Genomic DNA, 7001 nt, shown 5'->3' with positions numbered 1-7001 from the left:
CTGCATTCTCATGTTCTCCAAGTCCTTGTTCAACAGCTGCTCCTCCGCTGACTCTGCACCTTTCTGGTTCTCAATGGCAGGAGCAAGAGTAACCCACTGCATGGCATGTATTCCCAGGGGTTTCTTCAAGTTTGAATGATTCACACACATCCGTGGGTGGGCATCTGCAGCCGGTGCATGGTGGGCCAATTGTGTCATTGTTTTTCTGTGTCATGGTTGTTCTCAATTGAGCAGTGGTGGCCGGCCTGAGGGCCAGCGCGCAACAGCGCTCATCACTGCGTGGCTCCCGCTGCGCTGGGGGGCCTCCTTCCGGATACCTACGAGGCAGGAAGCAAGCCAGCCGGAACACCGGCGCTCCCCACCCGTGGCTCCCCCTGCGTCGGGGGGCCTCCTTCCAGGCACCTACACGGCAGGGAGTGAGCCAGCCGGAAGACCCGTGCTCCCCACCCATGGCTCCCCATGTGCTGGACGCCCTCCTCCCGGGTGCCTACGAGGCAGGGAGCCAGCCGGCCGGAAGACCGGCACTCCCTGCCCGTGGCTCCCCATGCACCTGGGCCCCTCCTTCCAGGTACCCACGAGGCAGGGAGCCAGCCGGTCCAAAGACCGGTGCTCCCTGCCCATGGCTCCCTGTGCGCCGGAGACTAATTTCATATTTTAAAATGTCACTTTAAGTGATACAATTTTACCCCCACCAATTATTCATGGTGAAGTGCTTTACAGGGTCATAGACATAGTTCTTTAAAAATCAAAAAATTTAGCTGGGCATGGTGGCACACATTTGTAATCCCAGGACTGGGGAGGCTGAGGTAGGATGATTGTTGTGACTTCAAGACCAGCCTGGGCTACAAAGTGAGCTCAAGACCAGCCTGAACTGCATAGTGAGACCCTGTCTCAAAAAGACAAAAAAAAAAAAATTAAAATGTTGTTTCTGGATAAGTGTAGCTTGGTAGAGAGCTCATGCAGGTTTTTTCTTTTTTTCTGGTAGCGCTAGGGATCAAACCCAGGGCCTCGTGCATGCAAGGTAAGAACTCTACCACTGAGCCACAACCCCAGCACCTCATGTAGCATTTTGAAGGCCCTGAGTTTGAACCCCAGCACCACACACACACACACACACACACACACACACACACGCAGGCTATTTCTAGTAAGATATAAATTCATTACTTTTTAGTAATACATTTTTTTTTTTGAGACCAGGTTTTGCTATGCAGTTCAGGCTGGCCTTGAGCTCACCTTGTAGCCCAGGCTGGTCTCGAACTTACAACGATCCTTCTGCCTCAGCCTCCCGAGTGCTGGGATTACAGGCGTGTGCCACTATGCCCAGCCAGTAATATACTTTTATGTAGAGCTTTACATTTACTTTTGTACTTTTATTAAATAGAATGTCCCTAAACTTTCAATTTAACCAAATCTTCAACTTGAGTCTCATAGTGTTTTTGTTTTTGTGGTGCTGCGAACCAAAAAATAGAGATTCATGGTTTCTAATACTAATCTTTAATTTCTCCAAAGCTTTTGTGTACATTTGATTAATTTTTCTACTTTTTACTTATCAACTGATTTTAATTGCAATTAAATGGAAAGTACCATTGAACCAAGATCTTGTAAGAAATTAATGTTAGCTAAACTGTTTGCCAAACTAGAAAATAAGAGAAATGCATGTGCAATGCAGGATGTGTGTACCATGCAGCAGTGGCAGTTCATAAACTACACATTCCTGATCTCAACCCCATATTTGGCTAATTTTAATTATTTCAATCTATAGAGTATTTGACACAGTGATAAATTTTGAGTATTTTGTTTTTAAAAAAATTTAACTAGTTGTAAGCTTTATTTTATATTTTAAGACAAGGTCTTGCTAAGTCACAAATGTGGGCGGGCTGGGTTTAAACTTGTGATCCTTCCGCTCTAGCCACCCAGTGTGCTGGGATTACAGGCATACACCACCACTCATGACTTATAATTTGATTTTAATAATGGTTGTGCTTAATGCTGGCTTATAAAATTCCTGAAAATTCAGTAACCAACCTTACAGACATAAAAGCCAGCTGCCATGTACTAAGAGCTCTATTTTCAAAGAGAAGCTTTAGGAGACCAATTAATTTGCCTTTTTGGTAAGAAGCTGAGTCTGAATTCCAATCTAGAACAAAAGCCCTGATCACTGCTAAATTTCTTAGTCTTCTTACTGGATAGAGAGTAAGGGCTCTTGTTGGCTTGATTTTAAAAAATTGGGTTTGGGAGACACATATATTTAAGGAATTCCATATGCAAGGGAATGTGCTTTCTGGAGTTTGAGGTGGGGATGTAACTCAGCGGTAAAACACTTGCCTACAATGTACTAGACCTTGGGTTTGGTACCCAGGACCGCCAGATAGCTAGATGCTCCTATATTACTTCCGTTTTGCTAGTCAAAATAAGCAACAGGCCATTAGCCCAGGGTTATTTCTATACTCAGAAAATCCTCCTAACATTACTTTTTTTTTTTTTCTTTTTGAGGCAGGGTCTCGCTATGCAGTTCAGGCTGGCCTTGAACTCACTTTGTAACCCAGGCTGGTCTTGCTCCCAAGGATCCTCCTGCCTCAGCCTCCCTAGTGCTGGGTTTATAGGCGTGTGTCACCACGTGCAGTAACATTTCTTTTATATTGATTTTCAATCATGCAGTCAATTGCTTACCTAACTAGGGATCTCCCCTATGGCCACACCTAAATAAAGCAAAGCCTAGCTGTAGCCAATCAATTTATGTCTTTATTTACCTATTTAGCCTATAAAACTTGCTGCCTAAGCTGTTGGCGCAGGGGCTCTTAAAACTTCTGGTTTTGACTGCTGCCCTGTTCAGGAACCTTTTAATGCTTACACTATTAATTTTGCCTAAAGTTTTTATTTTAACCATAAATCTAAAAAAATAAAATAAAATCAGTCTTGGTTGGCAATTTGATGGGACAGGGGAACTGGCTGGCCTGTTCATCCGCCGTTGGTCATTGTTCTTGAGTTTCATTACTTGCTTTAACAGTGGAAACACACTACGAGTGTTTACCACCAGCAGTGCCTTCGAATACACAAAGCGTTGTGAATTCCAAGAAGCTTCAGAAAACTTGCGTTCTGAAACGCCTATACTTGGGGCGCAGGAAAGAGGGACACTACTCAGGGACATCAGACAGTGGCACAGAGCTAGCGCAAGAAGGGCGGGGGGCAGGATGGCCAAACGCTGGGACCCCTGAGGGCCTCAACCGTTTCCACTGTAAACGTGGACATTATCTGCTGCGGTCCAGCGCCCTCACTCACGAGGAAACTCAGCTCCAGAACGGCGACGGGGTTTAATACAAATCAAGCGGCCGAGCCACAATTTATAGCTCTTTGCACCGCACCACAAACTCGCCCTCCCGCACAGAACTCTCCCCGACCGCACCGGGGCTACTGGCCTATTCTGTACTTGGATTAAGTCAAACCTGCCAGCGGCTCCTGGGTGAAACCGCGGGAACCTTCAGGCAGCGGGGTTAAGCAGAGTGGACAAGCCCAGAGGCCAAGGTTACGAGAACAACAAACCCCAGCAGCTACCCGAGGCCAACCTAGTCTCCGGCCAGGGAGCCACGCCTCTCACGGCGCCTGCGCCGGGGCGCGCGCGCGACGCAGGCCGAAGCGAGAGTAGCGCACGTAGCCAGCGGCGCGCACGCCCGCCCCGAAGCCACGGGAGGCCGGCGTGCGCGCCCCCGCGGGATGGGCGGGGCCGGGGCGGGGCCGGGGCGGGGTTCTGAACCGGACCGGGGCGGGGCCGCAGGAGCTGTAGGTGCAGCCGCTTAGTCGCGACAGGTGCGCCAGGCTGACTGCCCGGGACCGCTGGCAAGGCAGCGCAAAGAAAAGATTGCATTAAGCCAGGTAAGAGCCTTCTCTCTCCACACCCTCCATAACCTGAGAGTGCGCGGAGACCACGGCTCCCCTCCACACACTCTTTCTCCGGGGACTTCTGTGGCGGGCGGAGTACAAGGAGCGTGAGCCCCTCCCCCTCGAGATTGGGGGTCGAGCGGTCCCTGATCCTCTGGCTCTTTCCTCTGTTCCTGGAGCTGCTCTTGGGGAGGAGTGATGTGTAGGGCTGAGCCCTTGCTGCCCGAGGGCGGGACATCCTAAACTCAGGACACTCTTTAAAACTGTGTTTTTTTGGCTTAGTGTAAGAAAGTGGCAGTTCATTAAAAGTCAAAATACCCTCCTAGGGAAGCATTTTAATATTCAACTGCTCTTAATCCTACATTTTCGGCTTTTCCCTGTCTTCAGTTTTTCCTCCTTCCATTCCTCCAGCTCAGCTCTTGAAACACTTAGATCCTTTTAAGCTATGCTGAGAATCTCAGGAGTTCTTGGAACTCTCGTCCCCAAATTACTACCACGTACCTACGTTGGCACCCTTCACTCACAAATGTACATTTTTAATTTTTTTGTTTGTTTTTTGTGTTGGAGACAGGATCTCTCTATGCAGTTCGGCTGGCCTTGAACTCACTATATAGCCCAGGCTGGCCTCGAACTCACAGCAGTCCTCCTGCCTCAGCGTCCTGAGTGCTGGGGTTACAGGCGTGCGCCACCACACCGGCCACTCACAAATATAGATGTTCGTTCATATAAGGTAACTGTACACCGCTGGTTACACACACTGAAGCCTGACATTGTAGGAGGTAGGAGGTAACCATCTGGCACTCTTTCTACCCTTATTGATGCTAACAGCGATTTTAACTGATCCTAGTGAAAGATACTTGAACTATTATTGTCCTGTTCTTAATTCTAACTTTCAAAAACCTGCCTAATGCAGATGGTTGTACTAATTTTGACTTTTCAGGTTAGTCAGAGACACTTTGGGAGTTACTGTATCGGTTTTTAAGAGGGTTCCCCTTTTAAAGGAGAGGTCGTCTTTTGCATTAGTCTTTTGCTGTTGATTTAAGTGGTTAAATGGCATACTTTTATCCACATAGTAAATAATACTATTAACAAATGATAAATGTTTCAGGAACTGTGAAATTATACTTTCTTCTGAGGTGTGATATAGATACAGAGGATAATGACCCTCAACAAATGTTTTCTAAATTCCTGTGGAGTTGATTATGCTTTAGGTACACACCTTCAGAAAGTTAGAAAATTGACAGAAGAAAAAGCATATATATAAAATATATATGTATCTATGTGTGTAGTTTTGCATTGATAAAGCAACACATAATGTGCTGTCTAATTATTTTAGGGACTTGTTTTATTTTTTGGATAAAACATTTATTGAGTGCCTATTGTGTCAGTCCTCCTATGGATGTCAGACATACAAATGACCCTACTCTAAAAGAGCTTAAAATCAAGTGGGTAAACAAGAGCCAAACATACAACTTGTAGTATTAGTAAGGTGAGTTCTGTACTAGAGGTCAGTCCAGGACGCTGAAGGAGCACAGAAAATATTGGTGTTTTAAAAAAAATTCTCTTTTCTGCTTTTCCTTAAAAACAAAACAAAAACTCATATCCAAAACAAAAAAAACAACAACAACAAAAAAAAAAAAACAGAGCTGGGCACGGTGGTGCATGTCTGTAATCCCAGCACTCAGAAGCTGAGGCAGGAGAATTGTTGGGAGTTTGAGACCAGTCTGCGCTACAAAGTGAGTTCAAGACCAGCCTGAACTGCATAGCAAGACCCTATCTCAAAAAGACAAAACAGAAACAAACAAAAACATTTGAGTAATAGTGAATGTTTCTCTGTAATCCACATATTCAGTACCTTGTCTTACCTTGTCTTCCACCAACTCTCTAGCCTTTTAGAGATGGAATTAGATCCTGTCTTTACTTCTCTGGCAGTTCCGTAAATAGTTGATGGAATCGTTTTTACTGTTAATGTATTAGGCCTAAAAGTATTGTTAGGCAGTCTGTGAACTGTAGAGCATCTGAGAACAGTACATTGGCAACACTAACAAAGTAATGCCATTTTGTAAAAATTACCTCATTGTATAACTTTGTTTAACTTGGTCCATTCAAGCAGTTGTTCCAGACTCTGATTAAAGGTGGGGCCAAGTTTCAACCTAATAATTCTAGGAAGAGAAAGCTTCAGAAGTGAAAGCAGTTCTATTAACGGCATATCTTGGTGACAGGTACTTTTCCCTACTAAGGTACCATGAAAATGTCTTTTTCAATTGGGAAGGTGACTTGGTGGTAGACTCCCCAACACCTAAGAAAAAAAAGTCTTAGATGGGGAAAAGAGGATAAGTATGTGGGTAAGGAGGAAAGTGTCAGTGTTTAAAGATTCTTCACAGAGTTTTGATGATGTGACATTTACAGTGGTTCTGAATGCTCTTCATACAACTTTTATTAACTGCCTGCTTGTGCCAGGGTTCTAATATATGGAGGACAGAAAGGATATGGTCCCTTTTCTTTATGATTTTTTAAAAGTAAGTACTGGGGATTCAACCAGGGAGTGCTGAGCTACATCCCAGCCCTTTTTATTTTTATTTTTATTTTGAGACAGGGTCTGGCTAAATTGCTGAGGCTGAGCTTGAATTTAGGACCTTCCTCCCTTAGCCTCTCAAGTAGCTGGGATTATAGGAATGCACCAACACACTCAGCTGTTCTTCATTTTTCAAACAGAGGCTTTGAGTTAATAATACATATGGTGGTTGTTTCAGCTGGTAATTTGAGCCGTGTCACTTGGTGAACACATTTCTGTGACATTGCTTATCTCCTTTCTGTTTGTGCTCCAGGAAAGAGTTTTCCCCCAGAAACTTTTGGAATTACAGCAGGTATATTTGCATGTATTTGGGTATCCATAATGATGATGGTGTTTTCTTAGGATATTTTCAAGTATAATTTTAATTATTGTTTCTCTTAGGGTTTCGAATTCTTGGCTTTCCTTTGCCATTTTTTACAAATTAACTGTAATTAACTTAGATACACTATTCCAGAAAGAGTCATCAAAGACATATACAGACACAAAATGTTGAGGGTGTGGGGATCACCAGACATTTTTGCCATAAAATGACCACCTAAGCACAAAT

General features: G+C 44.6%; 1 protein-coding gene across 4 annotated transcripts in view; it reads left to right on the top strand.

Annotated features, from left to right (window-relative positions):
* The first annotated feature begins 3769 nt into the window (after positions 1-3769).
* Positions 3770-7001, top strand: part of Lima1 (LIM domain and actin binding 1) — a 97493-nt gene continuing 94261 nt past the window's right edge. For all 4 annotated transcript variants that reach the window (XM_013508487.1, XM_013508486.1, XM_013508485.1 and 1 more), the window contains exon 1: positions 3770-3873. The gene's annotated coding sequence lies outside the window, so the exon portion shown is untranslated. The remainder of the gene's footprint in view (positions 3874-7001) is intronic.

Source organism: Chinchilla lanigera, unplaced genomic scaffold (assembly GCF_000276665.1).
Source record: "Chinchilla lanigera isolate Chin_1 unplaced genomic scaffold, ChiLan1.0 scaffold00146, whole genome shotgun sequence".
NCBI lineage: Eukaryota > Metazoa > Chordata > Mammalia > Rodentia > Chinchillidae > Chinchilla > Chinchilla lanigera.
Note: the sequence above shows the minus strand (reverse complement) of the source record. Positions and strands in the feature narration are given on the sequence as shown.